This window comes from Bubalus kerabau, chromosome 15 (genome assembly GCF_029407905.1).
Source record: "Bubalus kerabau isolate K-KA32 ecotype Philippines breed swamp buffalo chromosome 15, PCC_UOA_SB_1v2, whole genome shotgun sequence".
NCBI lineage: Eukaryota > Metazoa > Chordata > Mammalia > Artiodactyla > Bovidae > Bubalus > Bubalus kerabau.
The window spans coordinates 32,841,754-32,859,184 of record NC_073638.1 but is presented as its reverse complement, the minus strand read 5'-3'; the positions used below and the strand labels follow the sequence as shown (position 1 = coordinate 32,859,184).

Genomic DNA, 17,431 nt, shown 5'->3' with positions numbered 1-17,431 from the left:
CCCGGCTGTGGACCCGAGCCCTCCACGCCCACTCGCCCGAGGCGGCCCCACAGGGTCCGTGCCAGGCGCTGTATCGCCTCTCCACCCCCTGCCAGGGCCCCTCCGCTCATCTGCTCACTCTCAGAACTCCTGAATGGGTCTTTGTGTGCACCCCAGGAGCTGGCTGGGCAGAGCCCCGATCGAAATGCTGGACCGAGATATCTCCTCTGGGTCCAGGCGCCGCTCGGCGCACTGCCCATCTTGTGGGAGGCAGGTCTTTATTTTGCCGCTGGCCTATTCTGTTATCTGGGAGCGAGCTGGGGCCCGGGTGAATGGGAGAATGTTCTTCACCCCTGCACAGTGGGGTCATGGCCAGGGCCATGGGAACGGTGGTGCCTTGGTCCCTTCCTGGAGCTCTGTTTTCCACTCTCTCTCTTTGCTAAATATTTTGCCCTCAGAGGTGACTCTACTAATATTAATACCAAGAGGGCAATTAAATGGTGCCACCTTAGGTGCCAGGCATTGTGTTAATAAAGGTTTTATCCCATTGAGTTAAGTCTTCTCAACAATCCCGTGAGATATGTCCCCATTATTATCCCCATTTCACAGGTGAGGAAACCAAGGTCAGGAATGTTAAGGAACTTACCCTGGTGATTCTGAACACAGATTGAATGGCCTTCAGGACATCACTCACCAGACATGAAAGTCCTAAGGCCGCTTCTTGCTTGGCCCCTTGAGCAATCACCAGGCTCCAGGGGGCCGGCTGCCTCAGGGAAAGCTAAAAGTAAGCAAAGCCTGGTTCTGGCAAAAGGGCTTTCTCAAGTCTCATCTTGTTTATACTGTCACCCCTTTGTTCTCTTTTTAAAAATAAAGTCAAGAGTAGCATTTTATTTTTTGAGATAGAAGAAGCTAGGGACTTCCCTATAGCTCAAATGGTAAAGAACTGCCTGCGCTGCAGGAGACCAGGGCTCAACTCCTGGGTCAGGAAGAGCCTCTGCAAAAGGAAATGGCAATCCACTCCAGTATTTTTGCCTGGAGAATCCCATAGACAGAGAAGCCTAGCAGGCTGCAGTCCATGGGGTCGAAAAGAGTCAGACATGACTGAGCGACTAACACACACACACAGGGACGTATAAGGAAAAAATTGAGATTTTTCCATATTGTTTTGCTAAAGAGCCCTACCCTCACTCTCAGGAAATAACATGGTTTTGTGAGGCAAATACGACTGAAAACTAGAGCCCAGGATTGGCTTCGGGGAGACCCTCTGCTGTGGCCAAGAGTCCTGCTCTCATGAGGGGATAGACCCTAATCCCAGGTGGCCGAACCTTCAGTGCTCTCTGGGTGGGCTGAAGTTCAGGCACCAATTTGGCTTTGACTCTTTTCTTAGTAGATAGAAGCAGTGGTCATGGCGCCATCTGTATCCACGCGCGTCTGGCAGGGCTGCCTAGCTTGAGTGATGTGGTCCAGGGCAATCTTAGGGAGCAAAGCTCAGTGGCCCTTTTCAGGCACAGACATTAGAGCCATGGATTTTAGAACAATCCTGTTAGCTGAGCCAGATGGCCAGCTGGAAAGCGCTGTGAGTATTTCTGTACTGGCAGAGAGGCTAGAGCCATCTATGGTCAAACAGACAAAAAGAGCAGAAAGAATGCAGTTTAGATCTTGAGAAGAACTTCCCAGTCGTGTATCACAGTATACTGATAATCAGGCACAATAGATTGTCCTTTAGAGTCTGTATTTGCTTGTTTCTTTTCTTCATTTTCTCTCTCTCTCTCTCTTTTTTTTTTTTTAAAGAAAAAATTACTCTTCACCCCTAGGCTCTTATTGCAGTACATGCTACTTCTGGGAAAAGGGAAATGCAAGGGTCAGAGGCCTTATGGAGAGGGAGATTCCTGTATGTCCATCTTTCACACATAACAAGAAGCTGTATAGAATTGGAATCTTCACAATTGTGTGTGATATGGTGTGTTCCCCTCTTTCCCCCACTGTGAAGAGTTGATATCCACTCCTAGCCACTGTTGCATTCAGCCCCAGAAATGACAATACTGTCAAGATGTGTGAAGTAACTGAGTCATTTTTGTATGCATTATTCTCCAAGTTGCTTTCTATGATCTTTATGCATTGCTCTGATGCCCAAGGATCTTTACCCAAATATATTTCTCCATGAAGCCATTCCCATCACCATGGAGTATCATTATGGTCTAATTGTGGTGATACATAATAAATACTTGTGTTCTCAGTAACTGAAGCATAAGCATGGCAAAGAAATCCCCCTCAAAGTCAAGAGAATAGTCTGTGGACATTTGTGGCCCTGAAATGCAGGGTATCAAACAAACAAGAGTCACAGTTGCCCATGAGCTCCCCATTCTGTTCCAGATCTTCTCCACTCAAGCTGTGGTCATTCTGTAGTGTTTTTCTTAGTAGTCCTTTGTTCGTTTTTTTACTGTGCTCATCTCATTCCTGAGAGTGGGACTCACTATTAAAAGATGTAGTAGTGTTAAAGTGAGCAGAATTCAAGAGCTTGAGGCATAATTCAGGATAGACACAGGAAAGGACTTTCTAATTGTGACAAGGCGGATGTAGAGGAGAGAAACCCATTGAAATAGGACAAATGAAATTTACCACTAGTACATGAGCTACTGAAGCTTGAGCAACTTTCTGGGTCTCAGTCCTTTATTCATAGGGTGACATGTGAGTCTCTGGACAGTTTCCTCTCTATGAATAAAGCTGTCCCTTCATCCGTTGGATTTTGGTTGGTAAGCAGTGCAGAATCACCATGTTTGGACTGTGAGCAGTAGGCAACAGAGCATCACCAAGAGTGAACAGAGAGGCACGTATCAGGAAGACTCAACTGAGAGCATGTGTAAAATGCATTGCAGCTGGTAGAAGCTGTTATTGGGAAACTAAATGGGAAGACAGAGGAGAAGTCCAGCAGAGAAAAAATGAGACCGTTGACCAAGGATGATGGCAGCAAGAATCAAAGAAAAGGACTGATTCAAGAAGTAGAGGGAGAAAGAATGGACAGAGCTTGGCAACTAAGCAGCCAGGAAGGAGGGGCTTGGGAGGGAGGAACAGTCACCGTGACACAGTCGCTATGCCATTTCCCCGGGGAGCACTTGGGCATTTGTCCAGTGGCCAGTGGGAGTAACTGAACTTTCTGCACTTTTCTTGCTGAGAAACAGGGAGAGAGGAGCAGTGGCCGATTTGCTTTGTAAACTTACCCCTATAACCTATCATTATGGGTAAACCATGGCCTTGACATAGGGTGAGTGGGATCATATGACTCCATTGCCATTGCTGTGGCCCCACTCTTAAAGGTGATGCTCTCTGACCCTCAGGTTACTGTGAGTTACTAGGGCTCTCTGCATGCAGAAGCAGGGAGAATTCTTCAAAGAACTGAGAGGGAAACATTTTTGTTTTTTAGCAGAAAGTGCCATAGCAGTATCCTGCAGGACCAGTAGCACTGTGTGACATTCAGTGTTGTGAGTGACTTCACACGTTCACTCTGCTTGTTACCATTTTCCAACTCATAATTCCAAGGCTCTGGTACCAGATTTCCTTGGCCTTAATGCTGAAATGGGAAATGAGTGGCAGTTGGGTTCTGTGTTCATTGCTATCGTGCAGCCTGAAGGCAGCGGGCATGGGGAAGGGTGGTGAAGATGGCATCCTATATGCCTTCAAGATGAAAGAGTTCAGTGTGGGACCGCTGGGCTTGTCTCAATGGCATCTCCCTGCCGGCCTCTCAGATAACCCGGCACCACATTCTTTACCCTGACTCCAGAACAAGAAAGAATATTCTTTCAGTAAGCAAAGCCCAGATGACTAAAGCTCTTTCTTTAAAAACAAAAAGCCCAGGGGGTTTCCTCTTAGGATCCAGGTTGGTCTCTGGCCAAGGACCTATGAAATCCCCTGAAGATGAGCATCTCTGAAGGATCCAGCTGTATTAGTTAAGAGCAAGAAATTTGACTCTTCTCACAACTTCATTTGACTTCCCACATTGAGGCTGCTTTTAGCCTAAGGTATCTCCCCCCACCACCCTTGGCTAGAAATGTCAGTATCTACTCTTCATTAGCTAATATAGGAAAACCAAGCTTCCATGTTGTTAGGTCAGGTAACCTTCAGTTTGTGAATTTCCCTCCAAAGCATGGACATGGGTTTACTTCTGCCTGTCATATTCCCACTGCGGCTGGAAATTGCTAGAAAGCTTCTGGGTCAGACAGTGCGGTGTGCTTTGGATGAACCCATTCCTAGGAGGGTTTTAAGTATCAAGCCTCCTGCTCATAATGCCAGGTTTTTTGATAAACTTGTTGAAGCCACCTAAGTTCCCTAGAAGGTATTTATCCATCTACAAATGAGACTTGCCTTGATTTCTTTAGATTGAAAATGACAAGTTGGATCCTGGAACTCTACTCCATCTGAGTAGGAGAGCTCAGTACTGAATGACTGCTCTAGGTATTTCTGGATACATATGGGTCATCTTTTCCTGTGAGAATGTGTCCAAATCTTACTTTTCAAGAGACTCTGTTTTTCCATCTGAATAATACCCTCAGACTCTGACCGTGAACCTACACCTCTGTTACCTTTTTTATCCATATACTGATGCCAAGAATTGAGGATGCAATTCTGTGATCATCTTCTTCTTCTTGTTGCAGGGCTATCTGGCTAATCTTGCAGGCACCTCTCAGAGACAGTCAGTTCTCAATGATCTGCACATGGATTACATGCTTTGTGAATTATTCACAGATAATTTTTAATTCCAAACTGGCTGTGCGACTGCTTGACAGGCTCCCATGAAGATACTCCTCAAGGTTTTCCCCTCATTCAGGGACACCTGGGGAACATTTCGCTTTCTAATGTTCACATGATAGAAAATAAATGGGAAAGTAAGCTGATTGAAAAGTCATCAAATGTAACAATTTCCAAATCAGGAAAAAAAACCCCAAAACTTTGGGGTAATCCCTTATGGAATTGAATTATTTCTACCCAAACATCCCTCTATGATTATTAAAAAAATAATAAAGAAAAATCAAGCAATGTATAGACTGACTTCATCTTCCTCCCAAAGCCACAGCTGACAAGAATGGAACTGCAGTATTGAACCCTAAACTGAGTGGAAGCTCGGGAATGAGAGAGGGTATTGACACACAAGAATTCTTCTGCCAACTTGGGATCCCATGGGGCTTGCACTAAAAGCTTCCCTAGTCCTTTCTCAAGACAGTCTTCAGGGGAGCTGACTCTGAGCCATCTGGTCCATCCTCTTAAGTGGAATGAAACCCAATCAAGCAAGGTAAAACCAAAATGAAAATCAGTTGCGCCTCGTCCCATCTTTGGTTGAGGCCTCCCGTGCCTCTACCACCTTAAACGTGGAGCGTGTGCATTCTGCGCGCAGAGACTGCATGGGGTGGGCCCCTGCCCTTTTCAGGGAGGGAATGTAAGCAGATCCCCAAAGAAACTGCCTGGCTCAGCAATTTAGGGGCTTGTTGTGACTGGCCTGGCCTAAAAGAATTCAGCAAGCTGCACCTTTGCCAAGGAAAATGCAAACGCTTCCCCGAAACAGGCGTTGAGGGTGATGGGCTCATCTGTGAACCCAAGCAGGAAAAGCAAGGCGGACAGAACATTCAGGAAATCGGAGAGGCTCCTTAGAGATGGTTTTCTCACTGAGCCATGGGCGGAGGCCACATGATGGTGAGGTGATACCTCATCAGGCAGGGTGAGTGGGATCCAGAGTGCAAGGAGCTTGGGCGGATGGCTTCCTCCTTCCACCCTGAACCTCCTGATCTCCCCAAGGAGCAGAGCCCCATTTCTTACCTAGTCCAGCTCCTCCCTGGTGCCCCAGTGGTCCTCTGTTGGGCTCGGCATCTGCCACCTTGCCCTGGACCCTGAGCAGTTGCCAGGGGTGCTCTCAGCTCTTCTGAGGCCAGGAAGAACCCTGCCATGACCTGACTCCGCCTGCTTCTGGTGGCCCCTCGCAACTCTTTTTTTGTTAAAAATGTAAAAAGAGCACAGACCGTATTTTGTACATCATCATATGGCTCAAACAGTACAGAATCTGCCTGCAATGCAGAAGACCCAGGTTCGATCCCTGGGTCAGGAAGAGTCCTTGGAGAAAGGAATGGCAATCCACTTCAGCATTCTTGCCTAGAGAATTCCATGGACGGAGGAACCTGGCGAGCTACAGTCTTTGGGGTTGCCAAAGAATCAGGCGACTAACACTTTAACTTTCTCAAATCCCCCTATACTTCTTGGTAGACGTTTTACATTTGGCTGCCACCTGCCCCCGCTCCAACTTTGTGATCTCGAAGTCCATAGGCCTGATGAGCCAACTGTATACCTTGTGCTGACCATGGTCCCCAGCTGTAGCTGTCACTAAATCAGTGGTTGTTAGTTGACAGATGGTAATTAAGATTACTACGGGACATTCTTTAGCATGATTTTTTTTGTTTTTTTTTTTGGCTAACACCTGTATTTCTATTTCTGTCACATGTGTGAGCATATAGGAGGTGTTCAGTCAACACCTGACGGATTCAGATCTTTCTGATGGATTAACAATCTTTTGCAGCCAGGAAGAAACTTAAGTCTTATGATGAGTCTGGCTTCCTCTCTGCTTCTTTGCACTCAGGAGATCTTTCAGGGCTTTGTTCCTACTACACCCCTCAACATTTACCCTTATACCCACCTCTCATCATCTCTCGAGACCCAGGATGATTTTGGAAACATCCCCGGCATCTTGGACCTCCCTTGAGGGTCTCTCCTCACTTCTCCCTACCTCTGAATTCTCTTATTGGTCTCTTGTCTCTCCCTTTTCCTCCAACCTTAAACTCTGTGTCTTTTCCCCTCCTCTACTTAAGCCCTCTGTCCTCTCAGTCAGAGGTCAGTTCTTTAATGCATCGTTTCTCTCGTCTGCCGCCCCCACCAGCTTTGCCCTCATTTTACGACTCTGCCCCAGCCCTCATCATACAAGCAAGCCACACACAAACCACATACCAGCATCTCTCAAAGTCACATACCTTGCTTTCTTCTTTGTTAGCAAGCTTCACCTTTTTAATTTCTCGCGCCCCTATTCTTCCCTCTTCCCACCTGGCGCAGGAAGTCTTACACTCAGAAGATACCATGACAGGCAACAATTTCACCTATGCTTTTTATCAGCACTGCCTGTCATAACACACTCACACTGGAGGTGGTAGTTTTATTTTATGTTTTTCATTTTTTGAATGGAAGTACAGTGGATTTACAATGTTGGGTTAATTTCAAGTTATAGCTAGTGTTTCAGTTCTACATATCTATCCTTTTTCAGATTCTTTTCCATTACAGGTTATTGTGAAATATTGAGATAGTTCTGTGTGCTATACAGTAGGTCCTTTTTGGTTGTCTATTTTATATATAATGTATTAATTGCATCCTCCTAATTTATCCCCCTCCCCCACAATTTCCCCTTTGGTAACCATAAGTTTGTTTTCTGTCTGTGGGTATATTTCTGTTTCGTAAATACATTTATTTGCATAGGAGGTGATATTGTTAAAATTTACCATAATCTGGATTTTTATAATCCTTATTAATTTTAGGTTCTGTCTTTACACTCTGACATAATGCATAACAATTTTCTTTTCCTTTGTTTCTATGTCTTACTGATGCATTTTACATGTGTATATTTTTGTTCATTTCCCCATTAGAATGGCCAACAATGAAATTAACTTTGGAGGCAGCCTTCAAATAGAGATTAGGCAACACTCAAACAGAGAAGATAAGGAAGAAATTCAGACATGTAGAGTTGGGGGTGGAGGCGGTGGGTCTTTGACAAGCTGCTTCTAAACATCTCTCTTAAAACCTGAGAGTCTCCATAACCTGATGAGTGTATGGGAACGTGGCCTTCTCCTTTGTGTTTTGCACTGTACTCAATGGTATTTGCCTCACCTGGGAAGTACTTAAATATTGGAATTACCTGAAAGAGTGAAATAAATGATTCTGTTCAAGGAAGAGAGGATAAGACTTAAGCACATTTTTGATTTAGGTGATCACTGAATATATTAGGGTGTGAGATCCCTCAATAGGAGTTACATGCTCTATGGGAGAATTTCCTGCATTTCTTTTGTCCTTTCTCCTTTTGGCAGTCAGGTTTTTCAGAGACCCCAACACTCTCAGAGCTAGAGGGATGCCTGGGGTTATTTCTGTCCAGGAGGTCTTCCTGCCTGGGCCCATCCTTTGACCAAGGAACTTCCAACAACAGAACCCTCCTGATCTTCTCCAGACAGAGCAGATCCTTTTACTTTTGGATTGAAGTAGCAGAATATTTTTCTTTTGTGAGTCAAAAGCATTCTCTTTGGAGTTTCTCCCCATTGGTTCCACCGTATTCCCTCAAACCTAGAGCAAATCCCATCACTTTCTACCTGAGAGCCATTTGGATAGTCGAAGATGGCGGTTATTTCCTGTACGGAGTTGTATCTTCACCTGCGAAAACATTTCCACTTTTCCAGCATCCTCCTGAGATTACTGCTGGTCTCTTCTATACTATGGCTGTTCTGTTATCAGTGTGCTTGATTTTGCCTGCTGGGGGGTCCAGAGCAGAAGGGGATGCTCCGACTAGCCCAAAGGGGAATGAGAGTCTCCCTCCCACCCCCGTCGTTTTCCCAGTTCTGCTCCTGACCCTGTGTCCTTCACATGCTGCAGGCCCTCTGTTATTTCCTCCTTCGGAAGTATTTCTGGATTCTTATTCCATCCTTCATAGCAGACCTGTCACTGAAGGTCCTCAGGTTGAGATCCAGTTACATGAAAAGGAATCTTTTGTTTTGCTTTTGCAGCTTTCCATGAATTCTCCAAATTTGTAGTGCTGTTTTTTTTTTTTTTTTTACTTGACTTCAGTTTATAACAATGTGTAAGCATCTTCACACCAGGTAGGCCTGGTGTGCTGCAGTCCATGGGCTCACAAAGAGTCAGACACGACTGGGCAAGTGAACAACAAGAAGCATCTTCAAGGTTGGTTGCCTTTTTTGTATTCGGTCCAGAGCCCAGTATAGGTCTGAGAAATATTTAATGAGTCTGTATTATGAGTTGACATTTCTCCTTCATCACATCATTTCATTTTCTTTTGTCCAGGGTGTTTATGTGTTTTTGTCTTCAGTCCTATAGTGTCAAGGTTGCTTATGGAGAAGGAGCCAGTGAAGAAGCCATTTATTTTTATTTTTTAATTTTTATTTTCTTATTTTTATTGGAGGATAATTACTTTACAATATTGTGATGGTCTCTTAAAAAGCAGAAACATCACTTTGCTGACAAAGGTCCCTATAGTCAAAGCTATTCTTTCTCCAGTAGTCATGTATGGATGTGAGAGGTGGACCATAAAGAAGGCTGAGCACTGAAGAATTGATGCTTTCCAATTGTGGTGTTGGAGAAGACTCTTGAGAGTCCCTTGGACTGCAAGGAGATCAAATCAGTCAATCCTAAAGGAAATCAACCCTGAATATTGAAGTACTGATGCTAAAATTGGAAGCTCCAATACTTTGGCCACCCAATGCGAAGAGCTGACTCATTGGAAAAGACCCTGATGCTGGGAAAGATAGAGTGCAGGAGGAGAAGAGAGCAACAGAGAATGAGATGGTTGGATGGCATCATTGACTTTAATGGACATGAGTTTAAGCAAACTCTGAGAGATAGTGAAGGACAGGGAAGGCTGGCATGCTGCAGTCCATGGAGTCACAACGAGTCGGACATGACTTGTCTACTGAACAACAACCACCATACATCAACATGAATCAGCCATAGGCATACATGTTTCCCCTCCCTCCTGAACCCCCAAGTCTACTATTTTTACTCCCAGTTCAGTCTTTCCACGTGATTCAGCACAGAGCTGCTACCAACATCAGGGAGGTAGTGGAGTTTCAATAGAGATCAATGGGGACTGGCCTGAGTTTTGGCTTGCTGAAAGTAGTATGCGGTGGCCCCAGTCCCCTGGCCAGGACAGCCAGAAGAGTCATGGAGGCAATACGATATGGTGGAAAGAGCTCCAGGCTGAACTAGATTTAGGTTTGATCCCTATCGTGGTCACTTATTTTATGGGCACTTAACCACTCTGAACTCAGTTTCTTCATCTGTAAAATGGGGCTAACCCAACTCCATCTCAGAAATGGTATGAGGGTGAAATGAGACAGTGTGTCTCCAAGCAGGTGGTGGCATGTGAACTCTGGTCGGGAACTGTTGTCATTCTGTAGTTTCCTTACTCTGTTCTAGCAAATAACGAGCATCCCAGCAGGCCCACTGGGATGCTCGTTTGAGCATCCTCTGCCTCTGATATGATCACATAATGATGCAGTCTTTCCGGCAGGCTTGCTGTGCATCTCCTGTCTGTGTCACACCCAGCACACTGTCCTCATGATTGCCCAGTCGATCAATATCAATACTCCTTCAGGGTACAGCTTATTGCCCTGCACCAAGGAAGGTCTGGGAGTACCCCCCGCCCCCCATCCCCATATCTCCAGGGATTGAGCACAGTCTAAATGGGGGAAGGGCAAGGAAGCTGGGAGACTCGGGCCCTTAACTCCACCAGTGGCTTGTCTAGGGCACTGGATCCCTTTCTTGGGTGCGTGATCCTCCGATTCTGTTTGCAGATAGAGTGGTATATTTGATTTCCTCCTTGCCTGCCAGGGTGGGGCTTCCCTGGTGGCTTGGATGATTGAGTCTGCTTGCAATGCTGGAGACCTGGGTTCTAACCCTGGGTCAGGAAGAAGAAGGAATTCCCTGGAGAAGGGAATGGCAACCCACTCCAGTATTCTTGCCTGTAGAATCCCATGGACAGAGGAGCCTGGCAGGCTACAGTTCATGGGGTCGCAAAAGTGTCGGACAAGACTGAGAGACTAACGCTTTCACTTTCACTACTGCCAGGGTAGGTGGGAATGAATGAGATGGAATCTCTCCAGAGAAAGACACTGTTTGAACATAACAGTCTGTTTCCATCAAGGTGGGAAGCAGGAAGTTGCCAGGACTCCAAAAAGGCCAGGTGTCAACACTGGTGCGAGTCCAGGAGCCTGGACCATCCTCCTCTCCCCAGATGGCGGACCTCACGCCCCTCTCCCCAGAAGAGCCCCATGTGAATATCCGACTTCATGATCCGTTAGGGCCAGTGAGGGAATTGGACATGAAACAGAGGCAAGTGGTGGCCGATCACCAGGTCCACACAGAGCATAAACTGTGCAAGCTCATGACTCATGCCATACTCACCTGGACCAGAGACCCCCAGACACTGGGAACTCTGTCTCCCCAGACTGTTTCTCTGGTCAATTACGGAGGACCTTGACCCTGCAGCTCACGCTGGGACTGTTATTTGTGGCTGGAACGGGTCTCCACAGCCCCGGGCAGGGGCACGCCCCTGGGGTGTGTGCACACCTCTCCCTGCTCCTCTGGGAGGCCCTGGCCTGGCTGGGTACCGCCTTGCCATGCCCTGCATCTTCCACAAGGGGGAGCCCCTGGAGGGCAGCGGAATTTGGGAAGCGCTGAAGTTTTCTCCTCCTGTCCTCTAGCTGATTTTCCCCGAACCCAACTGTTAGATTCCTTTGTTGTAATGTGGGGGCCTGAGCTGACACTTTTGGAGGCTGCGGGTGAGAACCACAGCTGATCTGCCATCTTTCCTGGTTTCTTGTTCTTTACCTAGCATCATCAGCTAAGGAGGAAAAGTAACAAAGAACTTAAAGACTTTCATGGCTCCCAGGCCCTGGATGGAGGCAGACGGCATCAGGCAGCTTCAGACAGAGAACGGTGGAAGCTGAGGGGCAGCTGAGATGCGCCTGGGGCTGCAAAGCCCAGGTAGGTACCTGGGAGGGGTTGACAGAGGGGCGCCCGGGGCCCAGAGCCCCTGATGGTGGGAAAAGTGGACGGACAGGAGGGATGGGGGACGAGCAGTGCAGACAGGACCTGGGAGGTTGAGGGAGAGTGAGGGAGGAGCCCCAAAAGAGTGCAGAAGAAAAATGATGCCAAAGGGTGACCTTGGAGCCGGAGAGGGAGGGTTTGGGGGCTGACTCAGAGACTTTATTTGAAGTTGGTTCCAGCTCAGCTGCCCTAGAAACTTTATAGGACATCAGAGGCCGGGAGTTTGAGAGCGAAGGCTCAGTTGCACGAGAAATTTCAAAGTGAGTAGGTGTGCCTGGGAGTCTCTCTAACCATTTGGGTTGTGTGTCATCGAGCCACACCTACTCCGGCTTTTCTACCTAAACCGAGGATTCCTCGCCTGATGGTGTGATCAGGTTCTCTCCACCTAGAACCACCGTCTCGGGCTTTCCCTCTGTGCTTCCAATGCCCACAGTTACTCTCGAGAATGACTAGGAGGCAAGTTCTCATTCTGCCACTTAGTGAGATTCACTTAAGCAAGGAACCTCAGCGTCTTCGTTTTCCTTGTCTATAAAGGGAGATAATAATATAATATATTACTGATGAGCCTTATAGGATTTTTCTGAGGATTGAGTAAGTACGATAATGTGAATAAATGCTCTTAATAGATTATAATTGCTAGCTAAATAAGAGATGGCATTAATAGTAATTAATCAGTGAATGTACCCTTCCTACTCTCAGTGGGGTATTTTCCTGCTGGGCTTTGAAAGAACCTGTGTGAACATGTGTGTGTGTGTCTAAGTGCGTATGTGTATCTGTGTATATGTATATCTTTGACAGATAAGTGGGAAACTTTGTGTTCTTTCGCTTCCAGCCACCTTCAAATGTTCCTTTTCGCAGCTTCGGCTGCATTTTTCTATTTTTCAAACACGCGGATAATGATTGATGGTGTCTGCTTGGCTCCCTGGACAAGTGATTTGTCTGTGTCCTGGACACTGTGCTGCCCGGGTCAATGTCATACCATACCTTAGGCACATGATCAGACCAAATACACTTGGAAGAAGCAAATAAGAGGTTGTTTTTATAATCCCATCATCATATTCCCTGACAACGTTCTTTCCAGTCCGCTTGTTATTCACAGAAATGCCTCACATGGGAGGTTGGGTTCTGCATTCTGAATCAGGCTGGTTCAAGCAACCTATGAAGGCTGCTGAGCTTGGCTTTGATACCTGTGGACACATTCACTCTTTCCTGGGGTTTTCCAGATGATGTGGTGTACGAGGAAGGCAGTGTAGACCAGGACAAATCCTTTGATTTCACTGAGCCATCTCTTCCGCATCTGTCAGGTGGAGTCACTGCTCCCCTTCCTTTCTGTACCCCTTCGTGTAGGGATACCCAAGATAGATGTAAGGCACTCCTAAGATCATACCTGGACCCCACAAAAGTCTGTAACTCTACAGTGTGACCTCATTATAAGGTATTACCATTGCTATTCTGCAGGTTTTTCACTAGGGATTTACCTGCCTTTCGTAACTTTATTTTAAAAGCTATCTTTTCCTGGATGTTAATGTACTCTCCTCTTCATCTCCACCAATTGGCTGATGAGTCAAATATTTACAGAGATGCTAAGTGATACACTTACTTTCAAAAAACTGGTATCCCATACAAATCAGATGTATACATGCAGTGTGTGCATAGACTGTATTTTTCTAAAACCACCAAACACATACATATTCCTTCTATTTTCAAGCATGTACTTACTCCCTTTTTAAGTACAAAATATACACAAAGATATATTTGAGCAAAAGACATACACTGACATTGATGCAACATACTTACTTAGCAGATTTAATGGGCAAGAGGAATGAACAGAAACCCTATCAAGCATTCCAGCTCCTTTAGAGTCCCAAAGTGACCGCAATACACAATTCACGTGGTTAAAAAAAAATCATGGATCAATTTCTGCCCTGTTCCTAGTAATGAATATCAATATCTTGCCTCTTCCAGACAGACTCTCAGCAGCTTCAGATAATTTTAAATGTTTTTTTAAATACATTTGCAAAGTCAATTATTTTGAATCTCATTTGAAGCAATTAAAAAACATCCTGACATTTTAGGTGATATTTTTTCCCAAGTAAAATAATTATAAATAATACTAATTATGAGCAAATCATTCAGTTACTCTCAGCCTAGTTCAACCTTTAGGTTAATAAACCAATCCATTAAAATTCATCTTGCTCAAAGGACCAATTTGTTAAAAAAAAAAATGTAGCGACCTTTCACCACAAGTATGATTGATATTTTCTTTAACAATAATCAGAGCTGTCTTTCCTAGAAGAGAGTGTGGTCAAGTGGTAGGTGTAGAAAGCTAGGGTTCCTTTATGCCTGGTCTCAGTAATATTTCTTGTGCTAGGTCCCTTCATTTGTGTCCTACTCTGTGCAACTCCAAGGAGGGTAGCCCACCAGACTCTTCTGTTCATGGGATTCTTCAAGCAGGAGTATTGGAGTGGGTTGCCATGCCCTCCTCCAAAGGATCTTCCAAACTCAGGGACCAAACTTACATCTCTTATGTCTCCTGCATTGGCAGGTAGGTTCATTACCACTAGCAGCACCTGGGAATCCCTAATATTTCTCAGTTAGGTACAAAATGATGTTGATGAAGACGGTAATGGGAATACACACAACTAAAACTCTGATTTCAAAAAGTACTGAAAGAGATGTGAGTCTCAGGACAGTTGCTCACAAAAACTGACAGTATCGTTCTTAGCACTGGGAAAGATTTTAGCCCCTCTGTCTACCTCTGGTGTTCCATTTCCTTCAAGGATGCAGGCCTGGGATTTGCAAATATGGCCCATCAGCCAAATCCAGTCCACCACCTGTTTTTGAGATAAAGTTTTATTGGAGTAAAGCACATCCTTTCATTTGCATATTATCCATGGTTGCTCTCCTGCTATCAACTCAGAACCGAACAGTTGCAGTAGATGCCATATGGCCCACAAAGCCTAAAATATTTATTTGGCCCTTTACAGAAAAAGTTTGCTGACTCCAGGTGCAGGATGATGAAAAAAAAAAAAAAAAAAACAGTTATCTGAATGTATACCAACAAGTAATATTGAAGCAGCGCTTTACAGTTTATAGTCTGACAGCATTATTTTGCAACTTAGCGGATGAGAGATTGCAGACTTTCCTGCGGTCATCCAGCCATTATGTGGTGTGGGTGGGACTTGGCCTCTGCCCTCATGGCAGCCTGGAGGGAAGTGGTCCATGGAGGTGGCTCTCAGGCTGAAGTGATGGCCATGCATCTTTTTCATCTCCCCAGAAGTGCTTGCTGCTGAAAGACGGTTGAGGAAGCAAAATTCTTCACATTCTGTTCCGTCTTTATCTGACCTTGACCTGGTTGACTTTAACCTTGTTCCAATTCTATGTCCCTATCCTCGTAATCAGAATGTGGAAGAAGTGAAAGTATCAGTTGCTTAGTTGTGTCCAACTCTTTGCAACCCCATGGATCATAGCCCGTCAGGCTCCTCTGTCCAGAATGGTACCAATAAACAAAAAAGAGAGGAAAGTGCTTTGCAGTCAAACAAAGCTAAGCTTTATTGCGCCAACTCTCGCTTATCCACACTGAAGGAATGTGTCTGCCTTGAAATTGGCCCTTGGGGTGCTGATATTCTGAAACAGCCAGGAACAGCAGTCTTGGTGGAATACGCTATCTTTTGTAAAGTTCGCTTTTTGAAATGGCAGATACCTCTCAATTATTTTTTTTTATTTTCCTTGGTTTATGGTCAAAATTATATTTTCTCCCCCGAGCTTATTCTGCATACTAGCAAGGTGGACCACAGGTGCTGGGAATGGGAGGCAGGAAGGCTGGGATCTTGCCTTTGAGATCTGTGGATCTAAAATAAGTTCTTTGCAGAGACCAAAGATTTTCTTAATCTTATATTTTCTTAGAAAGGAGATAAGGTATAAAGCAAAAGAGATGAAAGTAAAAAAATTCCAAGTCAAACCTTTCCTGAAGATTCTGAGTCAAAGATAAGGATTTTTTTTTTGGTGGTGGGGGGGGTGTGTCTTGGATTTTTTTTTTAATTGGAGGATAATTACTTTATAGTGTTGTGTTGGTTTCTGCCATACAACAAGATGAATCATCCATAAGTATACACATGTCCGCTCCCTCTTGAGCCTCTCTCCTACCCCTTACCCCGTCCCACCCCTCTAGATTATTACAGGTTGAGCTCCCTGTGTTATACGTCTCACGAGCTATCTATTTTGCTTATGGTAATGTATATTTCAGTGCTACTCTCTCTGTAGCACTGAATTTGTCCCACCTTCTCCTTCCCCTGATGTGTCCAGAAGTCTGTTCTCTATGTTCCAGAAACCTGCTAATAGCTTCATCAGTACCATTTACCTAGATTCCATATATATTTTATTATATGATATTTGTTTTTCTCTTCCTGACTTACTGCACTCTGTGTAACAGGCTGTAGGTTCATTCACCTCAGTAAGATTGACTCAAATTCATCCCTTTTATGGCTGAGTAATATTCCATTGTATATATGTACTGCAGCTTCTTTATCCATTCAACTGTCAACGGACATCTAGGTGGCTTCCATGTCTTCAGTTCAGTTCAGTTCAGTCACTCAGTCGTGTCTGACTCTTTGCCACCCCATGAATCGCAGCACGCCAGGCCTCCCTGTCCATTACCAACTCCCGGAGTTCACCCAGACTCACGTCCATCGAGTCAGTGATGCCATCCAGCCATCTCATCCTCTGTCGTCCCCTTCTCCTCCTGCCCCCAATCCCTCCCAGCATCAGAGTCTTTGCCAATGAGTCAACTCTTCGCATGAGGTGGCCAAAGTACTGGAGTTTCAGCTTTAGCATCATTCCTTCCAAAGAAATCCCAGGGCTGATCTCCTTCAGAATGGACTGATTGGATCTCCTTGCAGTCCAAGGGACTCTCAAGAGTCTTCTCCAACACCACAGTTCAAAAGCATCAATTCTTCGGCACTTAGCTTTCTTTATAGTCTAACTCTCACATCCATACATGACCACTGGAAAAACCATAGCCTTGACTAGATGGACCTTTGTTGGCAAAGTAATGTCTCTGCTTTTCAATATGCTATCTAGGTTGGTCATAACTTTCTTTCCAAGGAGTAAGTGTCTTTTAATTTCATGGCTGCAATCACCATCTGCAGTGATTTTGGAGCCCCCCAAAATAAAGTCTGACACTGTTTCCACTGTTTCCCCATCCATTTCTCATGAAGTGATGGGACCAAATGCCATAATCTTTGTTTTCTGAATGTTGAGCTTTAAGCCAACTTTTTCACTCTCCTCTTTCACTTTCATTAAAAGGCTTTTTAGTTCCTCTTCACTTTCTGCCATAAGGGTGGTGTCATCTGCATATCTGAGGTTATTGATATTTCTCCCGGCAATCTTGATTCCAGCTTGTGCTTCTTCCAGCCCAGCGTTTCTCATGATGTACTCTGCATAGAAGTTAAATAAGCAGGGTGACAATATACAGCCTTGACGTACTCCTTTTCTTATTTGGAACCAGTCTGTTGTTCCATGTCCAGTTCTAACTGTTGCTTCCTGACCTGCATACAAATTTCTCAAGAGGCAGGTCAGGTGGTCTGGTATTCCCATCTCTTTC

General features: G+C 45.1%; 1 long non-coding RNA gene across 4 annotated transcripts in view; it reads left to right on the top strand.

The window, feature by feature from the left end:
• The window catches only part of LOC129628856 (uncharacterized), a 316,173-nt gene that overhangs the window by 185,578 nt on the left and 113,164 nt on the right, over window positions 1-17,431 (top strand). For all 4 annotated transcript variants that reach the window (XR_008702947.1, XR_008702948.1, XR_008702946.1 and 1 more), the window contains exon 3: window positions 11,615-11,766. This is a non-coding gene — a long non-coding RNA (uncharacterized LOC129628856). The remainder of the gene's footprint in view (window positions 1-11,614; window positions 11,767-17,431) is intronic.